Here is a 13,576-nt window from a genome sequence, read left to right as displayed (position 1 = left end):
GAGCTCGCAGGGCCCGATGCATGTGTAAGCCCTCTGCGGACTTGAGCTCCTCAAACTTTGAGGAAGTCCCTTCCTCCCGGCCTCGGTTTCCCGAACTGCAAAAGGAAGAGAGCTGGTCAAGACACTCGAGAACTTTGCAAAATACAAACTGCTCAGCTGGGGTGCAGTTCAGAGCAAAGCACTTGCCTAACGCGTGCGAGGCCCCGAGTTCCATCTCCAGCACTTGGCAAAACAAAACAAAACAAAATAAACAGTGACTCATTGTTTTTATAGTTGGGCCTAAGATATGACCCAGAGGCACATGTGCTACTAGCGGGCTGGCAGCCGCAGAGCTGCGTCGCTGTTCAGTAGCCAGAGGTGGCAGGAACCTGAGGGTCCGTGGAGTGCCCAGTGACCAGGCAGGCCGCCCATCCACAGGACAGGATGATTCGGCCTGAAAAGGGAAGGAGGCTGAGATAGGAGGATCAGAGATAGGAGGCCAGCCTCAGCAATTTAGCAGGCACCAACTTGGTGAGACCCTGTTTCAAAATAGAAGAAATAAAAATATAGCCGGGCATGGTGGCGCACGCTTGTAATCCCAGCGTTCGGGAGGCGGAGATCGAGGTTAGTGGACAGCCTCAGCTACTTAGTGAGGCCCTCCACAACTCTGAGGTCCTGTTTCAAAAATAAAAAGACTGTAAAATAGAGCTGGGGATGTAGCTCAGAGGTAGAATGCCCCTGGGTTCCATCCTTGATACCGCAATAAATAAATAAACAAACAAACAAACAAATAAATAAATAAATGGGTTGAGGGTGTAGCTTATAGGTAGATGCCCCTGGGTTCAATGCCCCAAATCAAAATGATAATAATAATTCTGACACCTGCTACAACACGTGCAACCCTTGGAGAAGTTACGCTAAATGAAACAAGCCAATCACAGAAGACCATGTGACTCCATTTCCACAAGGTCCCAAGAGCAGTTAAATTCATGGAGACAGAGTAGAATGCTGGTTGCCAGGGGCTGGGGCACGGTGGGGGGAGAAGGAATGGAGGGTTAGTGTTTAATGGGGACAGCCACAGTTTTATGACATGCAAAGGTTCTAGAATGGATGGCAGTGGTAGTTGCCAGCCATGGGAATGAAAGTGTATCACACTTGGAAATGAATGGGCGAAGTTCTCAGCACCAGAGTGAGACTCTGCTTCCAAATAAAATAGGTCTGGAGGTGTGGCTCGGAGGTAGAAGGCTCCTAGGTTCCATCCCCAGAACCACACACACACACAAAATGAATGAATGAATGAATGAATGGGTGAGCAAATTTCGTTATATTTTAGTACAAAACACAAAACAAAATAAAAACACCTTCACACCCTCCCCCCAGTAAAATAAAACCAAGCCACAGTGTGCCCTCGGTCCTTGCTAAATAAAGGCTTAAAAACCAGAACCCAGGCGGGCGTGGTGGGCACACTTGTAATCCCAGTACTCGGGAGGCTGAGACAGGAGGATCACGGTTCCCGGCCAGCCTGTTACTTAGTGAGGCCCTCTGCAACTCAGTGAGACCTGGTTTCAAAAGAAAGAATGAAAAATAGGGCTGGGGGTGTAGCTCAGAGGTAGCATCCCCTTGGGTTCCATCCCTAGTACTACAAAATAAATAAACAAACAAACAAATAAATAAATAAATAATAAAAATAGGGCTGGGGGTGTAGCTCAGAGGTAGCATCCCCTTGGGTTCCATCCCTAGTACTACAAAATAAATAAACAAACAAACAAATAAATAAATAAATAAATAATAAAAATAGGGCTGGGGGTGTAGCTCAGAGGTAGCATCCCCTTGGGTTCCATCCCTAGTACTACAAAATAAATAAATAAACAAACAAATAAATAAATAAATAAATAATAAAAATAGGGCTGGGGGTGTAGCTCAGAGGTAGCATCCCCTTGGGTTCCATCCCTAGTACTACAAAATAAATAAACAAACAAATAAATAAATAAATAAATAATAAAAATAGGGCTGGGGGTAGCTTAGAGGTAGAATGCCCCTGGATTCCAAGGCAGTACCAAAAAAAAAAAAAAAAAAAAAAAAAAAGGAAGGAAGAAAGAAAGAAAAGAGAATGAAAGGAAAGGAAAAAAAGAAAAGAAAAGGGAAGAACGGGCAGCTAGAGGGACGGGCCTCGCTGCCCCACGGGACGGGCTGGCCCGTGCTGTTGTGTTCTTTTGCTTGGGCTCTCCTGGATTCAGAGCCAGTGCCATCCCGCCCTGGGACCATGTATTTGTGAACCCATTGAGAACTGCCTCCTGGTGCGGGGAGGATCAGGGACCCAGCCCCCAGCTCACCTGGAGGAGGCACCTGTGTGTTGGGGGTGGGGGCTGTGGCCCCAAGGCCCCTGTCCACACGGGGTCCTTGCCGTGGCCTGGAACTTGCTGAGTGCATCCCCAGAGGGGAAACTGGGGCTCAAAGTAGCCCAAGGCTGGTCTGAACTTTAAAGGATGGTGCCCAAAGGCTGTGTGTGTGTGTGTGTGTGTGTGTGTGTGTGTGTGTGTGCGCGTGTGTGCGTGTGCAAGGGAACCAGCGTTCCGTGCAGTCCCTGTGGCCCGCTCTCCTCCCGGACAGGTTCACAGGCTGTGGCGCTGGGGTCAGGAAGGGTCCAGCTCTCCCGGCCTCCTTCCCCATCTTCCTCTCCCCTCTTTGGCCGCAGTAGGTCGCGGTCCTGGACGAAACTCCGACGTGGTACCGTGCACCCATCCCCGCCTCGCGTGGTCTGTGCGGGTGCGGGCGCCCTGGGGGATGGAGACCCGGGATGCCCTCCCCAGAGCAGCGCGGAGCCCAGGCGGGCCGGAGCGGGGACGCCGTCCTCTGGTGGCCACCCCGGCTCTCCTTCACGGTAGCCTTCTCGTCCATCAGCAGATTCAGGGCTGGTCCTGGCCATCGGCCTGGGGGATGAGGGCGCGGAGACCTCGCCCACCGGAGGGGACGCCGCCCGGCCCGCGGCTGCAGGAGCGGCCTCCTCCACGCAGGGGACACAGTGCCTTCCCAGGGCCCCCGAGGGGGCAGCAGGGGCCGGAGGGCCGAGGGGGTGCGGGCTAGGAATGTGGGGACAGAGGGTGAGCTGGATGTGTTGGGGAGGCGGGAGGAGCAGATGCCCAGGATCTGCTAGAGGTCTGCACTGCGGGGTACAGGGGAGTCACAGCAGTAGGCGGGAGTCAGACCTGTGACTGGGGAAGAGGAAGCCCTCTGTTTTGTGGGGAGGGGAATCTTGAGTCTCACTGAAGAGAAAAGAAGCCTAACACTGAGGGCCCCGGGCTACAGGAGGAGGGTCGGGCCCCTCAAGTTGAACAGCTCGGGGACCGTGCCAACCCGAGGGCCGCTGCTGGAGGAGGGTCCCTGTGACCCCAACGCAGGTCCAGTCTCATGAACGGGGAGACTGAGACCGTCACAGCCCCAAGGAGGAGATTCAGGAACGTCTACTAAAATCACAGCAGCACACACCCTTTGACCCCCGGCTGTCCAGCCAGCGTGTGAAAGGCCACGCTAGGTGATTCACGGCCCCTGTGTTTGTCCTGGAGGAGGCTGGAAACAACCTAAATACCCGTCAAGAGCGCTGGCTAAATAAATCACGGTCCGGCACACAGGGGGAATCGTGTGTGTCTCTTGGAAGAAACGAGGAGGCGCCCTCTGAGTGAATTTATGTGGAGTGATTCCCATGAGATGCTGCCCTCCCCGCCCCCCCAAAAAAAAAATGAGGAAGGGAAGAAGGGAGTTTATGGTCAGTTGCCATTTGTGGTTGGCTGGTAGATGGCTGACTTTCAAGGAGTCACATTATAACCTCAGGGAAGCAATAAAAACAAGCCTTTACTACAGTGCACATAGAATAACAACGCTCAACTGTGGGTTAGCTGTTCACTTGGTAAAAGGAGATGAGGAAGCCAGGTGCAGTGGCACATGCCCGCAATCCCGGTATTCGGGAAGCTGAGACAGGAGGATCGCAGGTTCAAGGCCAGCCTCAGCAACTTGGTGAGATCCTGTTTCAAAATTAAAAATAAGCCGGGCATGGTGGCGCACTCTTGTAATCCCCGCACTTGGGAGGCTGAGACAGGAGGATCGCGCAGGTTCGAAGCCAGCCGCAGCTACTTAGTGAGGCTCTCAGCAACTTAGTGAGACCCTGTTTCCAAATCAAGTATAAAGTAGGTGTGGGAATATATCCCGAAGGTAGAAAGCGTCTGGGTTCCACCCCCAGCACCGCCCACTCACAATTAAAAATAAGCTGGGCATAGTAGCGCACGCTTGTCATTTCAGTGCTTGGAAGGCTGAGATAGGAGGATTGAAGGTTTGAAGCCAGCCTCAGAAACTTAGCAAGGCACTCCACAACTTAGTGAGACCCTGTTTCCAAATAAGAAATAAAATTGAACTGGGGGTGGCTCAGAGGTAGAATGCCTCTGGGTCCAACCTCCAGTGCCACATACATACATACATACATACATACATACATACATACGCAAGCCAGGCATAGTGGAGCATGCCAGTAATCCTTGTAGCACTTGGGAGGCTGAAACAGGAGGATCACAGGTTCGCAGCCAGCCCCAGCAACTTGTGAGACCCTCCGTAACTTAGTGAGACCTTTTCTCAAAATAAAGAATAAAAAATTCAGTTGGGAGTGGAGCTCAGAGTTAGAATACTCCTTGGTTCTATCCCCAGTACCACACACACAAAACAAACAAACAAACAAACAAATAAGGGTAGGGGGTTTAGCTCAAAAGCAGAATGCCCCTGAGTTCAATTTTCTTTTTTTTTTTTTTTTTTTGGTGGTACTGGGGTTCCTGGAAGCCCTTCTACCTCTGGGCTACACTCCCAGACCTATTTTTATATTTTTATTTAGAAACAGGGTCTCCTAAGCCAGCGCGCGCGGCTGGCTTCGAACCTGCGCGATCCTCCTGTCTCCGCCTCCCAAGCGCGGGGATGACAAGCGTGCGCCACCACGCCCGGCTGAGTTCAATTTTCAGTACAATAAATAAATAAATAAAATTGAAAGGAGAAATAGGCAAATTTGCCGTCATATTGGGGACATTTAAAACATTACTTGTAGAACAAGAAGACCAAAAACTCAAAAGCAAGTCAGAAAAAGCACAGAACATTGCCCTGCTGCCTGGGGGCCCACATTCCTTCCAACGCGCCCAGGATGCTTCTCCAGTCTGACCGTGTGCGGGCCACAAAGCAAAGCCCCGTCCATTTCGGATACTAAAACACACAGAGCACATTCTCTGATTATGATAGAGTCATACATACAGGAAAGATATTTTTTAAAATTTCCAAATTTTCAATATTAAGCAATAGACTTTTCAATTACCTATGAATCAAATAAGAAAATCACAGTGGATGGCTGGGAACATTTTCAAATGGGAGAGAGGGAGAGAGAGAGGGAGAGAGAGAGGGAGAGGGAGAGGGAGAGGGAGAGGGAGAGGGAGAGGGAGAGAATATATTTAGAAAGCTGTGAAGAGCAACTGCTCCCATCATAACAATGAGAAAACTTGGCATAAACAGAAACTATAAAGCTTCTAAAAGAAAAGATAAAATAAGCCGGGCGTGGTGGCGCACGCTTGTAATCCCCGCGCTTGGGAGGTGGAAACAGGAGGATCGCGCAGGTTCGAAGCCAGCCTTGCTGGCGTAAGAGACCCTGTTTCCAAATAAAAAAATATAAAATAGGTCTGGGAGTGTAGCCCGGAGGTAGACGGGTTCCATCCCCAGTACCACCAAAACAACAACAACAACAAACAAACAACAACAACAAAAAAAAAAAAACAGACAGCCGTGATATCCCTGGGTGACAGGGCCTTGACCCAGATGTTGCTGTGATCCTGGTTCTGCAAATTTGTTGACAAGTTTATTTTGTGCCTCTGGCAGGCAGCATGGATGATTCCAAATTCTAGTACTTAAAGCTTATATAATTTCAGGGTCTTTTTCAGACAAAAGCAGACAAAGCTAAGATGACAGCATTAGGGCCGGGGTGGAGTTTGGTGGCACAGCGCTCACCCAGCGTGCAGAAGGCCCTGGGTTTGATCCTCAGCACAAAATTAGGTATGAAAGCAATAACTACTTGGAAAAGAAATCATAGCCAGGCGTGGTGGTGCACATCCGTAATCACAGTATTCGAGAGGCTCCGACGGGAGGATCACAGGTTCAAGGCCAGCCTTAACTTAGTAAGACCCTCAGCAACTCAGTGAGACCCTGTAAAAAAAAAATGACGCTGTCATCCCAGCATCTGGGAGGCTGAGACTAGAGGACGGCAGTCCGTGGACAACCTCAGCCACTTACCGAGGCCCTCTGCAACTCAGTGAGACCCTGTTTCAAAAATAAAAAAGACTAAAAAAAAAAAAAAATAGGGCTGGGTTATAGCTAGAAGGTACAGAGCTTCCCCGGTATCACAATAAAGAAAGAAAGAAGGAGAGAGAGAGAGAAGAGAGAGAGAGAGAGAGAGAGATTGATTCTTAAAATCCCCCCAATCCAATACAACGCTATTTATCCTCTTGAGCCCCTGGTCACCTGTGTTATTTTTGGCTATAGTCTTTGCTCGCCACTGTAATTCGAGAGAGAATGAGCTCTTTGGTGTGGGTGAACAACTCATGGATTTTGTTACTTTCCTTTTTTCAGCTTCAAAGTCTATGGGCAGTGCCGTGCTGACGGGCTCGGATGTGCTGGTGTGAGCTGGCTTCCCACAGCAGTAAGACAGACCTGCGGGAATCCGCTTAAGACGGCGCTGGCTGCTCTGGTCCACAACTGGGTGGACACGTCGCATTAAGTCTCCGGCCAGGGCAGGGACAGCACATCGTGGCGGAATTTACCACAGGGCAAAGGGCTCACTTGATGGCTCGGAAGAGGACGCCAAGGGCAGAACGGGTGCCCGGGATGGGAGGGTCTCCTTCGAGGCCTCACCTCTTTTTATTTTTATTTATTTTTTGGTACTAGGGATTGAATTTAGGGGCACTCTACCTCTGAGCCACACCCCAGCCCTGTGTGTGTTATTGAAGATTGAACCCAGAGGCATTCTCCCTCCTAGCCTTACCCCCAGCCTGTTTGTATTTTTTGTTTTGAAACAGGGTCTTATTAGGTTGCTGAGTCTAACTAAGTTGCGGAGGCTGGCCTTGAACCTGTGATCCTCCCGCCTCAGCCTCCCAAGTACTGTGATTACAGGCTTGAGCCACCATGCATGGTTACCCCAGCCCTTCTTACTTTTTATTTTGAAACAGGATCTCACTATGTTACTGAGATTCTTGCTACGTTGCCAAGGCTGGCTATAAACCTGTGACCCTCCTGTCTCAGGCTCCTGGGTACTGGGATTACAGGCATGAGCCCCTGCACCCAGCAATGTCCTACTTCTTAAAGTTTCCACCATTTCAGCTGGACATGGTGGCACACACCTGTTATCCCAGTACTTGGGAGGCTGAGACAGGAGGATCACAGGTTCAAGGCCAGCTTCAGGTACTTAGTGAGGCCCTCTGCAACTTAGTGAGACCCTGTTCCAAAATAAAGAATAAAAAATAGAACTGGGGGCATAGCTCAGAGGTAGAATGCCCTGGGTTCAATTCCCAGTACTGCAAAAAAAAAAAAAAAAAAGAAAGAAGAAAAAAAGTTTCTACTATTTCCCAACATTGCCAAGCTGGGGACCTGACACTTAGCCCATGAGGCTTTGGGGGACATATTAGGGTTTTTTTTTGTTTGTGTGTGGGTTTTTTTGTTTGTTTGTTTGTTTTGGTGGTACTGGGGTTCCAGGATCCAGGCTACACTCCCAGACCTATTTTTTTTTTTTTAAATTTTGGAAACAGGGTCTCCTAAGCCAGCACGGCGAACTTCGAACCTGCGCCATCCTCCCGTCTCTGCCTCCCAAGCACGGGGATTACAAGCGTGTGCCACCACGCCTGGCGACATAGTAGTTTTTTGTGGCTGGGACAAACATTTAGAGGAGAAGGATTTGCTGTGGCTTATGGTGTCAGAAGTGGCAGCCATGGCCGCTAGCTCTGCTGCTGCGGGCAGGTGATGAGGCTAAGCCCATGGGGGCTGGCGGAGGAGAGCTGCTCATCTCCTAGCAGTCAGGAAGCAGAGAGAGAACGGAAGGGGCTGGGGACAAGATAGGGCTCCCAAGGGCGCCTCCCCGGGGACCCGTTCCCTTCAACTCGGCCCCACTCCTTCGGTTGCCACCACTTCTCAATACTGACACCAGCTAAGAGCCAGTCCCACCGAGGGACGAGCCAACTGATGAGACCAGAGCTGATCCAAGCATTTCTGAAGATCCTACCTCCGCACGTCCCTGCGTCGGGGACCAAGCCCTCAACATGGGAGCCTCTGGGGACATCCCAGGCCCAGACCACAACAGGAGCCGCTTGAATAGGAACCATCACACTTGGGGGCACAAAAGCACACTGTGAACCCAGATTCGCTTGCCGGATGTTGTGCTGGTACTATCGCAGACGGCCAGATACCAAGTTCTGATCAATTCGATTCTGTGCGAATCAACAAAATCAATGTACAGTGTGTTAATAACTGCACACCCTGTGTTACCTCCTTCATTCCTGACAGTAAGAACGTCTATTCTGACTACGTCGGTGAGAACCAAATCCTCAGCTTACAATTTTTCAAGGAAAATTATGGTGAAATACACATAAAATTTACCATCTTAACCATTTTTGGGGGGGAACTGGGGATTGAACCCAGGGGTGTTCTACCTCTGTTAGAGACACAGAATGTCTCCTAAAGAGCTTGTGTATTAATGTTCAGAGTTTAATATAGTTAAATCATGAGGGTCGTAGTCTCATCCATCTCTGTACAAATCTCACTGTAATGGACTTACTGGGCAGTAACCACGGTGGGTGGGCTGTGGCTAGAGAAGGCGGGTCCCTGGGGCTGCGGCCTCAGGCATTGCGCGTTTGTCTTTGAATCCTCTTGTCTGTTTGCTCTCTCCTGATTCTGGCCTTCATGATGTGAGAACAGTCAGCCTCTCTTCTCTCTCTCTGACACCCACCACCACGCCCCAAGACCCCAGCCTCACATGGACTGAATCTCAAAATCTCCAAAGAAAACTGAAGAAATAAATGTTCCTTCCTCTAAGTTGTGTGGTCAGTTGTTTTGGATTTTGCAGTGAGGATTTTGACCAAGATAACCTCTGAGCTACCTGCTAGTCATTTTTGTGTGTGTGTGTGTGTATGTGTACTTTGAAACAGGTTCTAAGTTGCTGAGGGCCTTGCTAAGTTGCTGAGGCTGGCCTCAAACCTGTGATCCTCCTGTCTCAGCCTCCCAAGTATTGGGATTATAGGTGTGCACCGCTGTACCCGGCTCCACCTTAACCATTTTTAAGCACACAGTTGCGTGTATTCACACCGGCATGCACCCCTTATCACCATCCATCCGCAGAACTCTTTATATTGCAAAACTCTATACCCACGAAACACTAACTCCTATTTCCCCGTGCAGTCCCTGGCAACCAAAGTTCTATGCCACCATGGATTCTAGTTCACTAAGTGGAGCCACGTCATATTTGCCTCTTTATGGCTGGCTTACTTCATGTAGCATAATGTCCCCAAAGCTCATGCATGATGCATGCGACCCAAGGCCCTTCCTTTTAAAATAAAGCCAAAGAACATTCCAGGGTGTGGCTAGACCTCATTCTGTCCACCCACCACCCAGCGGTGGACACCGGGGCTGCTTCTACCTCCAGCTACAGGGAACTTACACTGCTATGAACAGGAGTGTCCCCTCCCGCTCGGAGGCCCTGCCTTCAGATCTTCTGGACGTATATCCCGAAGGACGATGGATGCACCGCGCGGCAGTTCTTTTTAGCTCCTCCTGAGGAGCTGCCATACCGATCCCCACAGCGGCTGCACTATTTTACATCCCCCCTTTTCAATCTGACACATGTACTGACTGGTGAGAGTTTCCACAGTCGACATTATGGCTCTGAGTGTCGCTCCTCCCTGGGCCCAGGTCTTCCATGTCACAGCCTCACGAGTTGTCGCGGAAGGTGAAGGAGCGTGCATTCTTGGGAGCTATTCCTACGTACGTGGACCAGAAATAATGACTTAATAAGTCAGGCGTGGTGGTGCGCGCTTGTAATCCTAGCCTTCGGGAGGCTGAGACAGGAAGAGTGCAGGTCGAGGATGGCCTCGGCTACTTAGAGAGGCCCTTTGCAACTCAGTGAGATCCTGTTTCAAAAGAAAGAATAAAAAATAGGGCAGGGGGTGTAGCTCAGAGGTACAGTGCCCCTTAACAAACAAAAAAAGGGAAAAATGACTTAACTATACATGGAAGTGATTGCAAGCCACGCCCGCCTAGTCCATGCCGTCGAAGCTGCGTGCATTCCCAGGTCACCTACCTGTGACTGCTCTGATGTTTCCAACCAAAGGGGAAGTGTGACGAGGGCGGGTCAGAGGGAAGGAACAGCTATCGCGGACTGCAGTGACATGTGTTACTTTTCAGTTTCCATAAAAACATAGACCCATGTGGACACAATAAGGGGCCTCGCAGGGCCTTGGAAAAGGCCTGATGCTTAACCTGTGTTAGCTTCACCATAAACCTGCCTCTGTCAGGGACTTTTTTTTTTTTGGTAGTGGAGACGGAACTCAAGAGCATTCTACTTCTGAGCCACACTCCCAGCCCTTATTTACTTTTATCTTTTGTGGTACTGGGGATTGAATCCAGCGGCACCCTACCTCCAGGTTATGTCCCCAGCACAATTTCATTTATTTGGAAACAGTGTCTCGCTAAGTTGCCGAGGTATTTACTTATTTAGAAACAGCTTCACTGAGTTGCTGAGGCTGGCCTTGAACCTGCAATCCTCCTGTGTCAGCCTCCCAAGTACTGGGATTACAGGCATGTATCACCATGCCTGGATAGTTAGGATATTTTTGAAAATGTACAACTCCCCAATATAAACTTCTTTTCTCTGTGTGTGTGTGTGTGTGTGTGTGTGTGTGTGTGTGTGGTGTTACTGAGAACTGAATCCAGGGGCATTCTATCTCTGAGCTATACCACCAGCCCCTTAAACATTTTTTTGAAACAAGGCCTTGCTAAATTGCTGAGGCTGGCCTTGAACCTGAGATCCTCTTGTATCAGCTTCTGGGATTACAGATGTGGGCCACCACACCCAGCTAACACATAAACACTATTTATGAATAAACTTTGGGATTCAGTCCCATGTGGACCTGGCTTCGTTTCGCTTTGGAATGACAAGGTGATCGGGAAGGAGACTGTCCTTCGGAGGCGAAGAGGAAACCGTGACACTTCTGTGTAGGTGCAACCCCAGGCCCTCGTCATTTGTCACCCAGTGATGGGACATGAGCCTGGCTCAGCACGAGTCTTTCAAGAATCTGTCTCGCTACCCTGGTCCCTGGCACCTGTGATTCGCCATCCTCAAAGGCCACTTCTCCTTTTCTTCCAGGTGTCATGGGCACCTGTGACCACTAGATGGCGACGTTGCCTATGAGAACGTCCTGTCTCCATCTCCTGGTCAAAAGTAAGTACTACACTTTTAGTCCGGAGCAAGGTAAGTCAAAGATTAGGAAATATTGAATACTCACTGTCCGCTTCATAGACTGAGCTGGAGGCTCAAGCGGGAGAACTCAGAGCCAAAAGGATTTTTTTCAGGGCAGGGGATGGAACTAAGGGCCTAATTCGTGCTGGACACTCTATCAGCGAGCTACGGCCTCAGTCCTATTGGTCCCCAAAGGAAAGTTTCCAAACTACCCCTTTTCACTGGGCGTGGTGGCACATGCTTGTAATCTCAGTACTCGGGAGGCTGAGACAGGAGGATTGAGATTCGCAGACAGCCCCAGCAACTTAGTGAGACCCCCCCATAACTTAGTGAGACCCTGCTTCAAAATAAAGAGTAAAATTAGGGCTGGGGATGTAGCTCAGAGGTAGAATGCCCCTGGGTTCAATCTCTGGCAATGCCGGGCGTGGTGGCGCACGCTTGTAATCCCCGCGCTTGGGAGGCAGAGACAGGAGGATCGCGCAGGTTCGAAGCCAGCCGCGCGCTGGCTTAGGAGACCCTGTTTCCAAATAAAAATATAAAATAGGTCTGGGAGTGTAGCCCAGAGGTAGAAGGGCTTCCAGGAACCCCAGTACCACCAAAAAAAATAAAAAAATAAAAAATAAATCCCTAGCAACACACTAGAAGGGCTTCCGGGAAAAAATAAAAATTAAATTAAATTTAAAAATCCCTAGCAACACACACACACACACACACACACACCGATCCAAACTCCCCCTTCCCCTTGGTTAACAGAGGATGGAGGGGCTGTGGGTGTCTCAGTGGTAGAATGCTTGCCCAGCGTGCCTGAGATCCTAAGTTCCACCCCCAGCACCACACACACACACACACACACACACACACACACACACATCAAAATAAGAGGGTCAATATTACCCCACCCCTAGTCACCCAACAGAAAGGGATCCCCTGACGGTATGCAGTATTCTAGATCTGAACCAGAAGGCAGAGGTGGGGGTTCAGAGTGGCCAGAAGTGTCAACTGCTTCCCGTCCGGAGGGACTCGGCCAGCCAGTCAGCCAGCAGCCCCTTCTAACTGCCCTGGGTCACCTGGGGTCGGGGCAGCTGGGGCCCTTTCCCCATGTCTATAAATCAGGGGCAAGCGCTGTGATTGGATGGACGCCGAGACACGGCCGGGCCTGGCATATCCCCTAGTGCTTGGGGCTGGGACACTGGTTGGAGGGCTCGAGGGGGTACTGGCCGTCCTGCCACTGCCACACCAGGGTGCCCAGCTGCCCAGGGAGGGGCTGATCCTGGGCAAGCCTGTTAGGAAACTCACCTCGGGGCTTCCTGAGTCTGCGAGAGGGGCCAGGGGTCTGTTGGGAAACACGCATGGCTGAGCGCGGGAAAGCAGGCACGGTGGTCTTTTAAGAGCGGGCACAGAGGTCTTTTAAGGGATCCTAGCACACACACCCAGCAGGGTCTTCCAAGGCTGCCCCGTGGCACTCAGATAAGGCCAGCCCATGAGGCGCATCCCTCCCAGACCTGCCGATCCCCGTCGACCTCTGACCCCTCACCTCCCGCCCTTCCCCCTGGCCTCCGGGTTACGCACTGGGCGCACACTCAATGCCCACCTGCCCCGTGGGGTTCCGAGCAGTGCCCGGCACACAGCAGACGCTTAACATTTGCCTAATGAACGAACGAGGACGCCCACGTCTCGCTTCGGGTCTGGCGTGTGTGGAGGGGGACGACAGCCATTCCTCTCAGAACTCTCTGCGGCTTCACGGGACCACCAGAATCCCTGCCCAGGGCGGCCCGGGCCACTCCGGAAGTGAGTTCGCGCCTGGGAATCAGCCCCACGCCGAGGGGGGCTGGCCGGAAGTCAGCTTCGGGCCCGCCCCGGAGTTTCATTGGGTGAAATCCCAGGAAGAGGGCGGGACTTGGCCAAATATTGGATTCCTATTGGCCGATATCGAAAAGCTGGGAAGAGGTGGAACCTGGCTCCTTCCGGACTTCTCATTGGCTGAAGCCTTAGGCTCCCAGCTTTTCACGGGCTAAAGTCGAGGGCGGGAGGGTGTTCCGGTCCCTGACTGGCTGCTGGGGAAGACGCGCCCTTGCTCCGCCCCTC

This window comes from Muscardinus avellanarius (genome assembly GCF_963383645.1).
Source record: "Muscardinus avellanarius genome assembly, chromosome: 13".
In the NCBI taxonomy this organism is placed as follows: Eukaryota; Metazoa; Chordata; class Mammalia; order Rodentia; family Gliridae; genus Muscardinus; species Muscardinus avellanarius.
This window is presented reverse-complemented; position numbering follows the sequence as displayed.